General features: G+C 42.3%; 1 protein-coding gene and 1 non-coding gene across 3 annotated transcripts in view; both read left to right on the top strand.

The window, feature by feature from the left end:
• Positions 1–19974, top strand: part of NRG3 (neuregulin 3) — a 1219292-nt gene that overhangs the window by 623566 nt on the left and 575752 nt on the right. The window lies entirely within an intron of this gene.
• Positions 13748–13819, top strand: TRNAC-ACA. The gene has a single exon. It is a non-coding gene; the product is annotated as a tRNA-Cys (tRNA).

The raw sequence follows: 19974 nt of genomic DNA, 5'->3' as shown, positions 1-19974 counted from the left end.
GAAATCTCATTTTATAGATATACAGATGGACAGGTACATACTTCTATATTTGAAATGGATAAGCAACAATGGATCTACTATATAGCACCTGGAGCTCTGCTCAATATTTTATAGCAGCCTGGGTGGGAAGAGAGCACTGGGGAGAATGCTGCTGCTGCTGCTGCTAAGTCGCTTCAGTCGTGTCTGACTCTGTGCGACGCCATAGACGGCAGCCCATCAGGCTCCCCCGTCCCTGGGATTCTCCAGGCAAGAACATTGGAGTGAGTTGCCATCTCCTTCTCCAGTGCATGAAAGTGAAAAGTGAAAGTGAAGTTGCTCAGTCGTGTCTGACTCTGCGACCCCATGGACTGCAGCCTACCAGGCTCCTCCATCCATGGGATTTTCCAGGCAAGAGTACTGGAGTGGGGTGCCATCGCCTTCTTCGTTGGGAAGAATGGATATGTGTATATTTATGGCTGAGTCCCTTTGCTGTCCACCTGAAACCATCACAGCATTTTTGTGCACACTTCAATATGGTTGTGTACACTTCAATACAATATAAGAAGTTTAATAAAAAGAAAAGGAAGTTATGTGCTACATCTTTCATCTGTAATATCTATTTTCATGTGCTTGTAATAGTTTTGTTTTTCTGATTATGAAGTTTGAATAATGAGCTATCTCCTTTTGTAAAATTGCTTGTGAGAAACAATAAAACAGAACAGACAAGACCATTTTGGAGACAAAGAATGGAGGATAGTACCTGCTATACAAATATTCAAAAAGATAAAATCATACCAGGATAATTTTAAAAATAGATCAAGGAGATAGAATATAAAGCCTCGAGTGTACAATATAATGTCTTATTAAGATGGTTTTTCCAATCAATGAAGAAAGGATCAATCATTTGGTATATGCTGCATGGCCATTCAGATGGAAAAAAAAAATTAGCTCTTTTTTTTCATCTCACACCATTTAGCAAGCTTGGCTAAACAATTTCGGATGGAGTAAGCATTTAAATGAATAGCATGAAACTACGGAGGAAGAAGACGACACAGGTAAGTATCTCTTTGACCTCAGGGAAGGAAAATGGTGTTCTAAACAAAAAAGCAATAAAAGAAACTGTAAAGACGGATTGTATATTTGGGTATTTCAATATTAAAAGAAATCTGTATGTCAAGAGGTATACTAAAACTTGAAAGGCAAACACAAAACTGGGGAAAACATTTGCAACATACCCTTCATCTAATTTTCAAAATATTCCTGTGGGGTAGATATTATCTTCATTTATACACAAGAGAATCAATACCTAGGCACTTTAAGTAATTTAGTAACTTACTCAAGATTCCATTTGTACCCTTGAAAACTGAACTATGACAGCTCTTCACATCACACTTTGCTGCCCGACTAAGAAAATAGCCAGGAGACATAGCAGTAAGAAATATGCCTCATAGAGGAATCAGAGACGTTAAAGGAGTGGAACAGAAGAATCAGACAGGTGAAGAGATAATTACAGTCTATTGTGATTTGTTTTAATAGATGCACAGAAGCTTAGTATAAGGAGTGATTACTTCACTTGGGAGTGATTTCAAAGAGCTCCTAATACTATCTCAATTTTTGAAAAATAAATAGATTCTAGGTACCATGATGGTCCAAGGTATTCTAGGGAGAAGGAATGATACATTCCACAGCACAGACTTCTGAAGCAGCTAGCTAGAGGGAAGGGGAAGAGTAGGGTGTCTGCAAAGACGTAGATGCTGGTGGGAACCTCCGCTCCAGAGTAAGACATCATCAGCACTTAGGGGTGGCCAGACCCGAGAAAGACCAAGTACCCAGCCAGGAGGAGCCCCAGGCAATCAGGCTTACCAAAGCATTTCTAATGGTGTGTTTTTATTTTCATGTACTAATTTTTAAAGTTTTTATAATTTTGTTTTTTCATACTACAAATTGAACTTTCTTTTATTCTAGTTAGAAAAGATTCAAGCAAAAATTCTGAGATGATATTTTCTGAAATTAAATGGCTGCTTATTGTGGGAAAGAAAAACCCAAAACACAATATCCATTTTTTGGAGCTATTTTCATAATTGAGGTAAAAATGAGAACTTACCAATATGCTGCTGCTGCTGCTGCTGCTAAGTCACTTCAGTCGTGTCCGAGTCTGTGTGACCCCATAGGCAGCAGCCCACCAGGCTTCCCCGTCCCTGGGATTCTCCAGGCAAGAACACTGGAGTGGGTTGCCATTGTCTTCTCCCTACCAATATGAACACCCAGCATTTTCAGCAGCATATCTCCAACATGAGAAAATGGAAGGCCCTTAGCCTCCTGAGTTGAGTCTCTCCATTTACCCTAAATATCTCATAGATTGATATAGTCTGTCTCATGTTAGCCAAAGCACATCGCCCGTAGCCATGTCTAGGACTGCTACTGAAATGGCCCCTGGTCCGTACTCCTATACTAAACTCTGCGGTTGCTGAGGCTACTGAAGAATCACCATCTCTTGCTTTTCTCCTGCCATGATCATGTCACCTGCGTACCATCCTGAGTCACATCTGCCATTTCTCTGTTCACTTGCTCTGGCATGAATGTGAGCCTTTACCTGCGTCTCTGTGGGCTGTGGATCCTGCCACACCAGGCTGAAGGTTCCTCTGCAGGGTTGCACTGGTCTCTATTTGGTGTTGCTGCTACTGCTATAATTATTATGGTGGTGGTTATCAGAATCACCAGACTAACAGGATTCAGTTGTAACAAGTACAAGGGCAGGCATGCATTTACTGCAGACATCCGTTAAACACCTACAGTGCATCAGGCATCATTTCAGTGGGATTACAATAGTGAGTAAAGCTGACCCAGGCCCTGTCCTCATCCAGAAGTTTATGCTCTAGAAATCTCCCTTCTCTCTCACTTTCAATGCAACTTCCCCTCTGTTTGTGTTGAATTCTTTCTCAAGATCTCTGCAGCACCATTGACATTTAGAACCTACCTCCCCATAAGTACCCTGCAACAGCACCTCCTTGATCCTAGGCAAAGGGAATAACACCTCCCTCAAAAGAGCAAAGGCCATCTACTCCAGCTCCTGCCAGTCCTGATTTTCTGGGAATGTCATTTTGCTTGGGGCCTGGACCACAGCATACATCCATAAAAGTTCCTCTTGGTCCCAACAAGATCCAAGGGGGAACAGCTTTGTTTCATTGGCTCACTCCTATGATTTTCAGGAGTGTGATAAGGAAAAGACAAGGGATAATTTTTGAAAGAGTGAGAGGAGTTGACGAATGGCAAGGTCATTATTTCCTTTTTCATAATGGAATCTCACCCTTGTTTCTCCCCAACAGGGGTAGAGGACATCTTTCACCCTTTTTGATGTCCCCACATTCTAACTTGCATAAGCCCTCTCCCATAACTGTCTTTTTCTTTGTCCCTCTTGTTAGTGTCCTCATCTGTAAAATAGGAACAATGGAAATATTGACTATAAAGTGTGACTTATAGACTGGACTCGGTACATTGGACTATGGAAGCCTATACACAAAGTGGTCAAGGGTGCCAGCTTTCAAGATTAGGACTGACTCCATCCTTTGCTCTGAGTGACATTAGGCAAAGCAGTCTCTCTGTGGCTTGTTTCTGTAAAGTAAGGAAAATAATACCCACTTTAAACATCGTAATAATGACTTACACATTGTGTTTGTGAAATACATGGATTCTATGCAGTCTCACACATAGTATATAGTGACCATGTACAGGATATCTGCTGATTATTCAGGGATTATTCCTTTTTTTCTCCCCTTTGCCTCAGTGGTTCCTGCTTATTGATTCTGTTTTCTCTCCTGTGCAGGGGAAGACCGAACTTAAGATGACGCAAAATTAAGAAACAGGGTGTGTTTCCTGGATCTGTATGTTGTGGGAATCACGGCACAGTGGGGGGTCTGTTGGGGAGCAGGCAGGGTCTCTGGCTGGGCAGGAAGTTTCATAGGAGCAACAAGCCTACACTGCGGTGGTCATGGTGGCCTGTGCAGGCTGTCACCCTGGTAGAGTTGTGCCGTGGGAAGCGCAGGTGTGGGGCACCAGTGCTCCTTCCCAGGAAGGGTCCACTGTCTTCCTATATACGCATCCCTTAAGCAGTCCTCATCTGTGCCGGATAAGAGATGTTCCTCTCTTCATTTGTCATACAGATTGCCTACTGTACATCTCGGCTCTTTCTCACATTGCATGTTGCTAAGTTATGCTTTTGTGTGTGCACTTGAATTGATGGCTTACACTATTCTCCACCACCTCTACTGAAACATTTTCCCAGTCTCTGGCTGGAATTTCCTCCCTCCTCTGTGCTCCCTTAGGTCCCATATTTTCATCATGGTACTTGTCATACCCACTAACACTGATCGTGGATTGAACCCTGTGGAATGTAGATCCCACAGACTGAGCTATATGAAATTGCTGATAATCTGACCATTTCATTATCTCACATGATTCATACTAGTATTTATCTATACACTCTATAAACCAGTAGTTACATGAGATGGAGCTGGGAGGACTTTTTACTCTGTTTTGGCAATGCCAGGCCCAGTGCTTGGTGCATTGCTGATACTTGACTAGTGTTATATGAAAGTGCTTAATAGACTATGAGGCTCTATTCAAATATAAGAGATTTCTGCTGTAAAACAACCAATTGTATCATATGTTAGCATTAAAATATGACCTACCCTTAGAGGCTGAGTTGGAGATGAAGGGGAAACCAACATGAGACTTTACATCATCTAAGCTGAAATATATTCTTGAGTTCATAGTGGTAATTCAGCAATAGTCCTGAGGGATGAGCAGATAACACTTTAGAGAGTACCTTTTCCTTCTTTTACCTTTGCAGTTCTACCTGTGTTAGTTTTCTATACTAATGCTCCAAAATTTAAAAAAAAAATGTTTCTGCTGCTTATGAGAAATTATAAATTTGCCTTAATAGATGTTGCAATTCCACTGAAGGATCTCAGACAGGGGAATGTCCTGTTGGGACTTGTAGTTTATGGGGAGTACCCTAGCAGCAAGCATGAGTGATGGAATGGAGAGGTCAAGGCTGGAAGCTGGGAGACCAAAGAGCAGATGATGCCAGAGATGCTGAGTCATGGAGGTGGGAGGTGAGATGAGGAGATTGACTGGAAATACCAAATGGATATTTCATCTCATGGGTAGAGGGGCGGTGGTGAGTAAAAGAGGTGGGCTGTACTGATCCCCAAATTGGGGATGATTGGGAGACCAACTGATACAGATGCTTTAGGAAGGGCAGCTTTGGGGAGAAAGATGATGTATTTTATTTTGAGATATTGAGTGGGAAATATTATTATACACGTTTGGAGTTGATCTTGCAAGATAGATAGGCCGGTCACTGTCTTTGGTTTTGATTTCCTTATTGTTTGATATGGAAATTATCACTCAGGGAAGTTGCCTAAATGGCCGAAATGGGGAAAAAAAAAATCAGGAAGAGGTTGGGCTGCATCTTGAAGGTAGGACCATTGCATTCTTTCATCTCTTCATTGTCTGTCCACCTACGAAATCACTGCTGGATTTTCGGCTTCCCAGCCATACTTGGCCTCCTACAGTGAATGCTCTCAGAAGATGACTACTGGGCACTACTTTTAGGATTTTAATTAATCTTTAACTGGCTTGCCCTCTGAGCAGTTTTTGCTCCTGCTTTGAAATTTCAGACAGATGGCAGGCAGTTATTTCCTCAGCCTTGTCATCTATTCACATGGCAGCTGAAATACCAAGCACAGACTCGGAGAGGGATGGGACCATAATTCATTATAATTAGTCTTCTTTGATCGCTGTCCTTTGTCCTAAGTACAGGAGCAACATTTAATTGTAGCTGAAGTATTTGTCAAGAACAGCATCCAGACTGTTCTCCCTCTTTACATAAATGCTAAAGGACACTGCTAAAAGGGGAAACTCACATTCCCGATTCTTTTTTGAAATAGCTGCTGAGTAGTAGTGGAAACCCTGGATTTAGAGACAAAGGCCTGTGTGGGGGCCTTTCCTTGGTCATGTCCGATAGTATTGTTAATTAAGCAGCACTGTGAGGATTTAGAAAGATAAGGAACTACATAAAATGAGGGCCTACTGTGTGTTTTATAAACCATTCCGAGGCTGAGTAGCTGGACATCATACAGTTGCCGCTAAGTCGCTTCAGTCGTGTCCAACTCTGTGCGGCCCCAGAGACGGCAGCCCACCAGGCTCGCCCATTCCTGGGATTCTCCAGGCAAGAACACTGGAGTGGGTGCCATTTCCTTCTCTAATGCATGAAAGTGAAAAGTGAAAGAGAAGTTGCTCAGTCATGTCTGACTCTTAGTGACCCGATGGACTGCAGCCTACCAGGCTTCTCCGTCCATGGGATCTGCCAGGGAAGAGTACTGGAGTGGGTGCCATTGCCTTCTCCGCATCCTACAGTTACCTCATTGCAAAGCCAGGAGACAAAACTCCTCATCTGCCTGAATCAGAGCCTGTGCCTCTGCACAGTTAGTTCAGCAGCAGCCCCACAGGGCAGATTTATTTGGCAAACCAATTTAGATGGTAAAAATAAATAAACAAATAAATAAGATATCATCATATCACTGGGTGAATCTTGTAAAGGGTTGCCAAGAGGGGTGACATTATGAGGAGCCATTGCTGGGTAACTTATTACAAATTAATTCCCTGTCTTGATAAAAAAAATTTTATCAATAAATAATACTATCTGATACCTCTACTGTGATGTAGTCTTTAATATTTAATTATATGACTTTACTGTCCATCTTTATTCTCACTCCCCTGAGTTTTGTGAATGAGCTGAGAAAAGGGGTATTAGAACCATTTTATAGATAACAAAATTGAGACTTAAAGGGTGTTGTTACCATCAAGAGTCTGGTGGCTTTTAAATCATCAGATTTTAGACACAGATTTTGATGTCCTTCGAAAATAAGATCTAAACAGCTGCAAATATATATGAGGGATTAGTTTCAGGAAAATTTTTCTTAGAGCTGACATTCACCTCCAAGTCATACGGTTAGAGTTGCTTCTTTCCACTTTTCAGTTTTTGACAGTAAGTCATAATTATAGAGCCAGAGAAGCACCCAGTGCATTTGCAGGACCTAATTGACTAGATGGAGGGAAGGCTGATTGAGCAACAGAATCCAAACTACCAATTAAAGGAGAAAGAATCCACACACACATGATCTCCAGGATATTTATGTCATGGGGAACTAAAAGGGCCAGCCTTCCGTGCCACTGCGGGACAGCCTATAAGTCAAAGGGCCACAGAGTAGTCAGTGTGAGCCCTAGGGCCAGGCCAAGGTCACAGCAAGGATCAGGAAGCCCACCCTCTCAGCAGCCTCTCAGGCACTAATGCGAGTTTCAAAGGCTTCCCCTCTCTAGGGTAAAATGGAAAATCTTGGTAAATGAGATTAGATTCAGTGCACAATGAGAGAGGAAATCAGGCAAACGTGAAACGTGAACTACATCCATCAATTAATTGTCAGAAAATAGGGCTCAGAATAGAGTAATGATACTAATAATCCTCACTTTTGTACAGTGCTCTAGACACTACAGAGTTTATGGCCCTCACATCAGCAGCCACTTAAGAGGCAAAATTATTATCCTCAACTTACAGAGGGTGAGGTGCTGGCCTCACATGCCACCAGTCCTAGTGCTGGGGGAAGGGCATGCATCCAGATTTCTGACTCCTGCTCTCAGCCCCGCAGGGCTGCCTAGGTGGGGGGCGCTGGGGACAGCGGTGGGGAGTGTCCTGCGCTGTGGTCTGTGGTTTATTCTCCTGGGAACCCTTTTAAACTGTTCCTTCTTACTGAGGAGTGTCTCTGCAGTGGCACACAGGAGTGGCCTCAAGGCTAACAGTAATGGGCCATTAACTGAATAACAGCCCTGGCACAAAGTCACAGCCACACTAGGGTCTTAATTAGGCTCCAGCAGAAGCAGAGAAGGATCACATTCGTGGGAGATTGCTGGTTGACTAATTAGGTGTCAAGTTAAAAATTTCCCTCTGGGATATCTCAAGTCAGTCCCATTGCGACTCAAAACATTGACCAAACTGGGAGTCCCAACTGGGCCAATTTCTTGGGAGAAGAGAGGACATGCTTCCCCAAGGACTAGCTCCCTGTAGTAGATTAGTACAGGATTCCTTTATTTTCCCTGGCTAATAGTTTAACTTCAAAAATTTGGCAACTGTGAGTCCAATGTTTCTGTCCCACTGACAAGAGCTGAAGGGCAGTCGTGCCTGGGTGCCCGGAGCTGAAAAGCAGTCAGCAGTCCCAGCTCAGCTGTTTCTGCAGCAGATGTTAAACAGTGCTATGGAAGAAAATAGGATCAAGGACCAGCCCGAGACTCAAGCCCAGAACCTGGGAGAGAGGCTAGAGGACCATTCCGGAGTGAGTAAAAGTCGCTCAGTCACATCTGACTCTTTGCAACCACATGGACCATACAGTCCATGGAATTCTCCAGGTCAGAATACTGGAGTGGATAGCCTTTTCCTTCTCCATGGGATATTCCCAATCCAGAGATCAAACCCAGGTCTCCCGTATTGCAGGTGGTTTGTTTACCAGCTGAGCCACAAGGGAAGCCCAGTCTGGAATGGGGGTAGGCAGCACTGAAATCACTTGAACCCTGGGTTAAATGTAACCTCTGTGTTCCATTCATTCACTAGTCATGAGGACAGGGCCTTCATATTAATTTTGCCGAGCCCTTATCAATACCTTTAAATGTGCACGATCATTTCCTCCTCTAAGAGAAGTTGTATAGATTAGTTGATATACAGCATGTGACATAAAGCCATGCATGCAGTAAGAACTCAGGAACGTGACCTGCTTCTGAATCCATAGAGCCTGAGGGGCTTCTGTAAGGGCTGATCCTGTCCACCAAGATAGACCTCATCCACTCATCATGGTTGCCCAGGCCCATATATCCCCACTTAGACTGAGGTCCCCACCTGCCTGACGTCATTGGCCCTGTCCACTATTCCATTCCCTTGACCTGCCTTGTTCTTGCCTTCACTGCTAGGTACCTGCCTCTGGCATCTCTGTTTGATGCATGATCCAAGCCCTTTATCCTCTGTCTCGTCCTCCTCTTCTCCAACCTCTGTCTCTCCTGTTCGGTACAACAATTCTGACTACCTTTGGAGTAACATTCTTTTCAACTTAATTACCACCCCTTAGATCATGGACTAAGAGATAGAGCCCCCCAGCTCTTCTTCCCTGAAGAAGGTATGCATCATGAGAAGCACTTGGGTGTGGGGAAGAGGATCCATGAAGCTATTCCCAGGTTCCTTTCTTTGACCCTTTGACCCTTCTGTTGGGAAGAAGTCAGTGTCAACATCTACCTTCTAATGGAAGTAGACTCCTCTGATTGTGACCAGCTAGACAAAGGGCTAAATGAGATAGAGAATTACCAGACAAGGCAAGCCAGACCCTAGAAATAAACTAAAGGGAAACAGGTAGGCAGTGGAGGCTGGGAAGCTGGAAGAAGTTGGATGATGAATGGTAATCCCGCAGGCAAGAGGGGTCAGTGGATCCCAGACCTGGAAACCAAGAGATGGCATTAAGGAACAGGCAGAGTCTCAAGGTGGCAGACAGGAGTTTCCTTATGGAAAGAGTTGTCAGGGTCTTGAAGAAAAGCTCCTCAAGAGACCCAGGGAGGACCATGGTGTGGCCTCCTGGAAGGAGCTGAGACTTTAGCACAATGTTGGTGTATCAGTTTAGGCGCAGAACTTAGAACCATTTAACAGAGCAACCCATGCAATGAGCGGGTGGAACAGGGAGGGGAAAGGAGTGTGATGCTGGGGTGTGGATTCTTACACCGTGACTTGGACCGTTTGACCACAGCGGAAGCTCAGATAGAGATGTGTCTTTCAAGAGCTCCAGGGACATGCAAGCTGGCAAGCCCACAGACTGACTATGCAGAGCCTTCAAAACTTATCACAGACAGGGACCATTGTCCCATTTGTGCTTGCTTCCCAGAGGACAGGACCAAGTGAGACAGCGTGTGAAGGAGCCCTTTAAGCATAAAGGTGCTTGACTTTGTTGTTAAGTTTAGCCACTAATTGTAGAACTGCTGATTTTTTTTGAGCTCATCACGATGCTCACTAAATGTTAGCTATTCAAATATTTGCAATTACTATTATAGCAGGAGAAACTCTGAGATAATTTATGTTTATGCATGTCCTCTTTTCCTCACTTGAGAAGGTCACAGGCTCTGGGCTTCCTGACCTACAGGATGCTTTTGTTCCTAATTTTATCTTCTCCAAGCTGCCAAATTTGTGATGAAGGTTTGTGAGGCAGAGTTCTTCTGAGGGAACCAAGTAGAAATAGGAGATGCTTTCCCTTGATCCAAAGGCAATTTGCAATCCTGGGAGGTGGAGGAAGGATTGTGGGGCCTAAGGAAGAGGTGTACCCAGGAATCGTCCCAGGAAGGTGGCTTGCCTTTAGAGGGGGAAGCCTGTGCACCTACAGCAGAGGCCCCCAGGTCCCAGACTCTCTGATCTAAAGGAAACAGGAGGTCAGGGCAGCAGAACACACATTAGTGACCCACGTGACTCATAAGTTGGTGTGTTTTGCCACTAGAGAGCCCTGGCCCTTCCACCGTGATGGGGCTCAGTGTATGTTGAGGGAAGAATTTCTCCTTAACTGCGAGTATGTTTGATTTCTTTTGTTTTCCTCCTTGGCAGAGAAGGATAATTGGAGTCAAATTTAACTAGACTTCAAGCAAACAAGTATCAATAATATAATCTTTCTGTGAATATATGTGTCTTGAATGTCATATGTTTTTTAAAATAAAAAAAAATAAACGTTTTAATTTTGTATGGGGGTATAGCCACTTAACCATGTTGTGATAGATTCAGGTGAATAGCAAAGGGATTCAACCATACATACATATGTATCTGTTCTCCCTCCCATCCAGGCTGCCACATAACACTGAGCAGAGTTCTATGTGCTATACAATTGCTGCTAACTCGCTTCAGTCGTGTCCAACTCTGTGCGATCCCATAGACAGCAGCCCACCAGGCTTCCCCGTCCCTGGGATTCTCCAGGCAAGAGCACTGGAGTGGGTTGCCATTTCTTTCTCCAGTGCATAAAAGTGAAAAGTGAAAGTGAAGTCGCTCAGTCGCGTCAGACTCTTCACAACCCCATGGACTGCAGCCTACCAGGCTCCTCCGTCCATGGAAGTTTCCAGGCAAGAGTACTGAAGTGGGTCACCAGTGCCTTCTCTGGTGCTATACAGTAGGTCCCTTTAAAATAATTGTTCTGTGACCACATGGAGCTTCCCTAGTGGCTCAGAGGATAAAGAATCCAGCTGCCAATGCAGGAGACTCAGATTCAATCCCTGGGTGGGGTAGATCCTCTGGAGGAGGGCATGGCAACCTATTCCAGTATTCTTGCCTGGAGAATTCCATGGACAGCTGGAGTCGGGCCATCTACAGACTGTGGGGCCACGGAGAGTTGGATACGACTGAGCGACTAACAACACTGTGCCCACGTAACTCCTAAGGAAAATGGTGAACGTTTTCCCAGTAGCTACTGTATGCTGCTCCTGGTTTTAATGTATAACTAAGGCAATCACATTTAATCCTCAGAATGATCTATGAAGTATTAGAGTCCCCTTTGTATAGATAAGAAAACTGAGCTAAATAATGGTCGTGTGGCCTTGCACCAGAATTTATGGTTAGTATCAGAACCGAGATTCAAGCCTAGGCTATGTGATTCTAAAGCCCGCCTCCCTCCACCAGCCTGCCCTGGAGAGAGGTGACAGTGCCTAGCTCTTATGAAGGAAGGGCTGATGGCTGTGGCCGCAGGTTTAATAACTGAGCTGTGATATAAAATAGTTCTCGTGAATGTACATGTCTGACTTTCAGAGAGAGGATGGCTGAGGGACTGAATTATTGAGGTTACCTTTTAGAAACCTTCAGTGTGATCTAGACTTGCTTCACTTTGAAAAACAGTTATCATCCTCTCCCTCCTTTTTTAATCTCCACATTGGGAAGGGAATTTCTATGGATATGTTGGCATTGTCCAACAGGAGACAAGTGATACAAAAAGACCTGACAGATATCTCCCAGGCAGAGAATTATGTGAGAAGGGTGCTGAATTACAGCCAAGAATAGAATGACTTCAGGCACTGCAGCTACTGGGAAATGCTTTGCGGAATATCGGATGGAGCTTTAGATTTATTACATCTAATTGAATCTTTAGCAAGCCTAGAAGAAGTAGCTATTCTGATCACTATTGTTCTGGTGGAACTGCAAGGGCATGGGGAAGGGTGAGGGAGAGATGAATAGATAGATGGTGGATGGAGAGATAGATAGGCAGGTAGGTAGGTAGGTAAGAGATAATACCCATGTATTACCATCTATGACTCATTACATTGATTCTTTGGTAAGTTTGTAAGGCAGCTGGTCATTCATTTGTTCTGTTGAGTTCTTTTTCATTTTGTTTTTCAAAATCAGTTCTGAAGTAGAAGGAGACATGTCCCCTTGCTTTATTCCTGCCCTCCTGCCCTCCTTTGTTCCTAAGTGTTTTTTTTTTTTTCCTTTTGTTTTCCCCTTCTTTTTGTGCTGTGCATGTTAATTGAGCATCTGTGTGTACCAGGTACTGAGATACTGATATAACACTTATCAGACACAAAAAGCCTGTGTTCTATGCTTTTAAGAAACCCAGGCCCACAGAGTAGGTCAAAGAAGGATCCAAAATGTCAGATTCAGAAGCATTTAAAATAGGCCTTCAAAGATGGGTAGCATTTCAAGAGGCAGATACTGTCTCTCTTGGGGGGAATGTAGGATATTCTATGAAGAACCTGGATGGCTAAACTGATCAAGAAAGAAGCTTCAGGGTATGATCATTTCTAGGCCATAGTTAGAATAGGAGTGAGTGTGCACAACAAGTAATGAGCTGGTTACGACTGTGGAGATTGTGGTCCTTGAATGCTTAGGAGTCTCGCTGCCTTCTCTGGGCACCTGGCCTTGGCTTCCTGAATGGACAAGAAGCATGGCTAGCTCTGGCATGGGGCCATATGCTCTTGTATGTTGCATACATATTAGTTCAAAGTGTTTACTTACTGGATATGGTAGTTCAGATTAGAAAGTGAAAAGAATGTGTATCATCACTATTACTATTCTCTCATAATTACTTTCTTGGTTATGGTTAAACAAAACAGGAATTCTCTCCTGGTATCTTTGACTGTGCATACTAAGTAATGCAATGAATGGCAAGGTAATTGCTTTCATCCCATTCCATTTAGTCAATTGTGTAAAACTGGGCCCTGGTTCTGCCTCTTCGGGATGTTGAAGAAGAGGTCCCTAGAGACGTGTGTGTATTCTGCTCTGAGCCAGCCTCCCTCTGACTTCTTTACAGCCTGATTCTGAGACGTAGGCCTTAAATTCTGTGGCATAACAAGGCACAGCATAAAACAAGGCCCATGCGTTTCTGAGATTCCTTCTAAAAATTTGTCTTTCAATGTTTTTAGGGTTAACTTATTAATATTTTCAGTAAAAAGATATCTTCCAATAAGATCCAAGTAGATTGGTAGAAATCTTCAAGCCTTGGAGCCAGATCAAGCTGGATGAAACTTCTAGGTTTTGGGGTTCACTTCTCAAGGCCTGGGGAACTTAAACAAGTGGCTGAATCGCTTAAGCCTTCAATCTTGTCTCACCAGAAAGTATTAAAAGGATAATATGAGATGGTATGTATACAGCATATAGCATGTATTCAATAAAAAGGAATGGCCATTATTTAATAGTCGTCATGACAAAGACAGGACTTCCCTGGTAGCTCAGACGGTAAAGTGTCTGCCTACAATGCAGGAGACCCGGGTTCAATCCCCGGGTCGGGAAGAACTTTGGAAGGATTTTGCATCCCCAGGGTAGGGTTTATTGGGAGCCTGTGGGCACCAGATAGCGCTTTACAGAGAAAGCTCATAATCTCGCGGCAGGTGCGATAGTGCATAGAATCCAGCTGGGTGGAGCTAAGCTCGTGTCAGAGTCAGAGGGCTCCCTGACGTTTAGCTACAGTCATTATTCCACCCTTAGCCTGAGGCTCATTGGCCACCTCTGCTCAGTATCAGCTTCCACAAGCCTCCTTTTCACCATAGTTATGCTTCCTGAAATTGCCTTTAGTTCCAGGAAATTATACTTATTAGCTGATACGAGAGACTCCAGGCTCCCTACTGGGTTCCCCCTGCCCTGTTCAGCTTATCAGGGGCCTCTGCTTGGATAGCCGGGCCTGGCCCATTCCCCAAACTGCTGCCCACACAGTTCCTAGCCTTCCAGTACCCTGGGTCTGCAGCTGTCTCTCTTCTGCCATGATCCCCAGACCTCTCTGTTCAGAGCTGACAGGGCCTCCAGGTTCCTTCAGGAACCAGAACTCAACTTTCTCCTTTCCTACCTTCTACTCAGCCTTGCTAAAATTCCTCTCTGGCACCTCGTTGCCCACTGGTTACCACCCCACCTGAACTGTTGAGAGAGCATGGAGCATTCTGAAGGCATTTGCTAATGTTATTCCTCTGATCTCATTCAAATGGCATCTTATCCACAAAATATGTATATATCCACACACACACACACACCCCCCCCCCCAAGTAAGTCTAATCTTGTCCCCTCAAAAGTTGCTAACATAACATTAGGGGAAATTAAAACAGAGGATTTTATTACTAATTGAGTTTTGCATGTTTCTTAGAGTTTGGAGCCAAATTATGATGGATTCATTCAGCAAATAAATTCTGAGCACCTGCTATGTGAGGGGGCATGTACATGTCAAAAAGGGCGACATACTTAATAAGAGTAGACGGCGGGAATAAAATCGTATTTGATTTTATACACACACACACACACATATATATATTTACTAGAACAAATACCGTCTCTCACTTCCATGCAATTGTAATATTTTGCATTTTAAAATTAACCTTGGCCTAATTCTTCGTATGTCTTTGGTAACTATGAAAAAGGAGTTGCTAAGTATTTGAAAAATACTGGGAATACCAAAACCTGGGACTTAGAAAACAAAATATTCAACATAATTTATGATGGGTGTGTGCCTGACACAAATAGATGCATACATAACAAGGTGGATAGGAAACACAGGAGATTCTTAAAATACATTAGTTCAATGATGAAATTCACTTTCTGTGTGAAACAGATCCAGAGTGCATAAGTGACAATGAACAGTCCAGTTACTTTTGTTTTAGAGGGAAGACAGATACAGAAAGAGATTAGACAATTTATGCTGACTTTCAGTAAGTCGTCTTCGTTAAAGATATTGTCTTATTATAGGGGCTACTTAATACAGTATTTTCTAATGGGTTATCGGACATATCCACTTTATAGCAATTCCCCTTGGGTATCCGTGTCCAAATAACGTGCATTTCTACTTGACTAATTCAATTAGGAGGACAACAGACACCTCAGGGGAGACATTTAACGTCTTTCTTCAGAAGGACTCCTGTGAGTGGTAATGAAAACCAAGCATGTTATCCCGTCACTTTCTTTTCTCCCTAATATCTCAGATAACAGGAATTAATTTACATCTGAAAATCTTTTACTTTAAACTCTACATTGAAAGACTCATGTATTTAGTGCTTTTTGTGTTTTCCCTTATTCTTGAAAATGCCAGAGCTGTTCCTAGAATCTCTTGGATAAGCCAAATCAACAATAGGAGCAATGCTACCTTCTCTCTCTGAATAAATACCCACTTTTCACTGAGGGAAGGGATGTGGGTACAGGCATTGCAGAGAAGTGGTGCTCATTTTCCTTCTGAGCAGATGCACAGCACCTGCTGCAATTTCCAAAAACAGCCTGCTAACATAACAATATACCAGCTACAGAACTTCAGCAGGATCACTGTGGGGTTTTCTGTGCACATACCCAACTATTGACACACAGTCTAAAGCAATGCTGTGATTGTACAGTTGGGAAAATGGTGACGGTACTCATGGTGCTAGTTGATGGAGTGTCTACACACTTAGGCTTGCTTTTCTATTGTGCTCAATTCATCAAGCTAAAATTGAGTGCCTAGTGAGAGTCCAGCCCTGAGTTATATGTTGTGGGAAGGAAGCAACTTTTCTGTGCTTTTGAAGCATTTAGATGGTGACAAGAGTAATAATAAAAAAAAGATGAATAAATTATAAGAGGAAAGATAGCCAGTGACATGGAGAGATGCATCAACTGTGTTAGGTGCGGGAAAAAAATGTATTTTTTCAGTACATGAGAGTCAATAGGTAGAATGACATCAACAACATTCCTCCATAGGATTTAAAAAACAATTAGAAACTAACTAAAATAACTGTGTAAGAATTCTGGCAATCAGTCAAAGATCTACAGTAACTAGGTGAACCCCCAATCACGAAAAGGCCAAGTTTGAAATGGTACAGAATTTTGTGGCAGTTTTATTTGCCCTTGCCTACCCCATTCTCCAGAGAAGGCAATGGCACCCCACTCCAGTACTCTTGCCTGGAAAATCCCGTGGATGGAGGAGCCTGGTAGGCTGCAGTCCATGGGATCACGAAGAGTCGGACACGACTGAGCGACTTCACTTTCCCTTTTCACTTTCATACATTGGAGAAGGAAATGGCAACCCACTCCAGTACTCTTGCCTGGAGAATCCCAGGGATGGAGGAGCCTGGTGGGCTGCCGTCCTTGAAGTTGCACAGAGTTGGACACGACTGAAGTGACTTAGCAGCAGCAGCAGCACCCCATTCTCAGCATAGTGCAGCAGCATACTTGGGAGGAAATGGTGGTTTAGTCTTCAGTTCCCTTCAATGAACCAGAGAGACCAGAGAGGACTGAATTTGCAACATTATAATCTGTAAACTGTTTTAGGGATTGGTCTCTTTAACCTATGTTGGAGTTGAGGGGGGCAGGGGGAAGCAGCTTGCATCTCAGGCAAGAGGAAGCACAGGAAGCAGCACGCATGCCTCATGAAAATTGCAACATAGTTACAGACATGTAGACTCCTGAGACAAGAAATTCCTCATTAAAGAATACAATAGACAGCTAAAGCCCCAAGAAGAAACAAGGATGGGACTCTTAATGTATTATATTTAAAAATACTTGTGTATATGAGGGAATTATAAAACACACACACACACACACACACACGTAAAGAGTACAAATACCTAGAAAAGCCCCCCCACACACACACATACTCACACACACACAGTACAAATACCTAGAAAAGCGCACGCGTGCACACACACACAGTACAAATACCTAGAAAAGCCCATAGAAGAACCTAAGCCTTCATACTAGGCTGATGAGTGTCTTTCTTCCTCTGCATGGAGTCGGTTTTATAAAGACCAGGAAAGGTAACTGTTTTGTTGTTTTGTTTTATTTTAACAAGTAGCTCTGTCCAAGACTAGTAGAGTTTACAGTGATTCTGAGGCATCTGAAACTGTATTAAGGCCAATGATTCAGTGATATAACAAGGGATAAAGAAAGCAACTATTGGTTAAACTTAATGGCAGAATTCTTCAATCAAATTTTCTTTGGGATTTGAACCATACATTTTTAAATGCATAATTAATCTAAAAGTGACAACATGAATTCTAAATATGTAGGAAGCTGTGTACTACCATGAACACTAAGCTCTTTAATAGAGCACAATAACCTCTATTGACTGAGTGAGAATAATGCTGTTCAGAGATCACAGGGATGCTCCAGCCATTTGAGATCAGACTTGTGCTCCTGAAAATTAGTTTGAGATTCTTTAAACTTATCCTATTATGTCTTTTTATATGTCATACCAGTGTAAACTTCAAAATAATTAAAAACAATAGACAAGAACCTTCTAATCTTTTTTAGTATTTTATGTAAGGAATAATTGATTGGGGAAGTGGATTACATTTCAGTATCCAGACAGGCTCCTTTTGTTAACTACTTGTGACTTTTTATCTGCTTTTTAAATTTCCTTGCCTATTTAGAAAGCACAGGGCCATTCTCTTGTGTTTCTTTTTTGGTGCAAGACAATGGAGAAAGGCACATGGCATAAAGTTGAAGGATATCCACCATCCAATTTAATATCCTTAGATAACTGACATTTTTAGAGAAATAATCCTTTGAAATCATATAAGGTAATGTGAAAGGAAAAAAGTATGGAAGCTGGAGTCAAACTGACTTCGGTTTTTATACTGATGCTGGTACTTAATAGCTATGAAACATTAGGAATTGAATTAAATCATTGAACCTTAGTTTCTTGGTCTGAAATATGGGAATAGTAATACTTCTGGCTCAGATAAATATATATGTAACCATATATATGACAATATCTATCTACAAGCTTGACAGATAGTAAAAAAAAAAAAAAACTACCATCAAAAAGACTGTTTCTGTCTTGTCCTAAAAGAGAGTTCCTAATGTTATTGAGGTTCATCTATTAGGATAAATGAAAGAAACCAGGCGCAGAAGACCACATACTGACATATTGTCTATTTCCATTTATATGAAAGGTTAAGAATAGGCAAATATACAGAGACAAAAATTAGATTAGTGATTGTCTAGGACTAGGAAGCAGGGAGAAAGGTGGCTGTTTAAGAATACAAGGTTGCTTTGGGGGATAAAAATATTCTACAGTTAAGCAGTGGTAATTGTTGTACCACTCTAAATACACTGAAAGAAGGAAATTGAATTGTATACTTTCAAAAGATGAATTTTATTTATGTTAATAATATCTATCTCATACACTTTCAAAAGGTGAATATTATGATACATTAATAAAATCTCAGTAAAGGCATTTTGTATGCTGACATGAATATCCTAAGTAAAATAATCTGTGCCTATGGAAAAATGGGAAATTTTATTTGTGCCGGGGGAGGTGGGAAAGGAGGCAGGATCTCTTGTAAGTCTTTCCGAGTATCTGTCTTTGAGTTGGCTTAATGATCAATTTTGTCTGTTAATTACTCCCCAAATCACAGGGGCTCATCATTTTTTTCTTATTTACGTTGCACAATGGCATGTTTTCACATCTGTCTGTTTCTTATCTTCTCTGCTGTGTCTGCTCTACACAGCTCTGCTTAGCTCTGTGTACATATCTTCTCATTCCTAAAGCAGCTGTTATAATGGGACATGCTGATCCTCCTACCATAGGGAAAGAGAAGACGGATTCAAACCTGTTAGCTTTTTTTTTTAAAATTTTGTGCCAGATATGTTAAGTATATAACATGGATTATCTCATTTAAAAATAAATAATAATTTATTTTTTTATTGAAGGATAATAGCTTTACAGAATTTTGTTGTTTTCTGTCAAACCTCAGCGTGAATCAGCCATAAGTTTACATATATTCCCTCCCTTTTGAAGCTCCCTCCCATCTTCCTCCCCAAATCCCACCCCTCTAGGTTGATACAGAGCCCCCGTTTGAGTTTCCTGAGTCATACAGCAAATTCTTGTTGGCTATCTATTTTACATATGGTAATGCAAGTTTCCATGTTACTCTTTCCATACATCTCACCTTCTCCTCCCCTCTATTAGCTTTTAAGGCTTCCCTCAGAGTATATAGCTGTTCACATGTCATTGGGCAAAGCAAGTCACATGGTCAAACCTAGTGAACATGCACTCCTTCCATGGAATAAGGTGACTGTGAATATCTGTAGTCGATCGATAAGACAGTCTACTGTTGTTGGAAGAAGACTGTCTAGCATCCTCATGAGAGCTTGTGAAAGTGAAAGTCACTCAGTCGCATTCTTTGCAACCCCATGGACTATACATGGATTCTCCAGGCCATAATACTAGAGCTTAACCCTCCATAATTGCCTTTGATCCCTCTACTTCTCTCCCAATCCAGGTGTTTATCTTGTTTCCTTTTTCCCCATTGAGATCTTTCCTTTGGTTTTTAACAAGGGTAAATTTATAAATAATTTTCCTTTGCCATGAAAATCTCTTTGAAGTGTCTACTGAGATGTCTTACGCCTTCCACTCCTTCCCCTCTTTGCCAGACTTTAAAATTACAGCCAGTTAGTGTCACTAATGGTTCTCTATCAAATTTAACTCTTTACAGTCT

The sequence above is a fragment of the Oryx dammah genome, unplaced genomic scaffold (assembly GCF_014754425.2).
Source record: "Oryx dammah isolate SB20612 unplaced genomic scaffold, SCBI_Odam_1.1 HiC_scaffold_6, whole genome shotgun sequence".
Taxonomy (NCBI): Eukaryota; Metazoa; Chordata; class Mammalia; order Artiodactyla; family Bovidae; genus Oryx; species Oryx dammah.
This window is presented reverse-complemented; position numbering and strand designations above follow the sequence as displayed.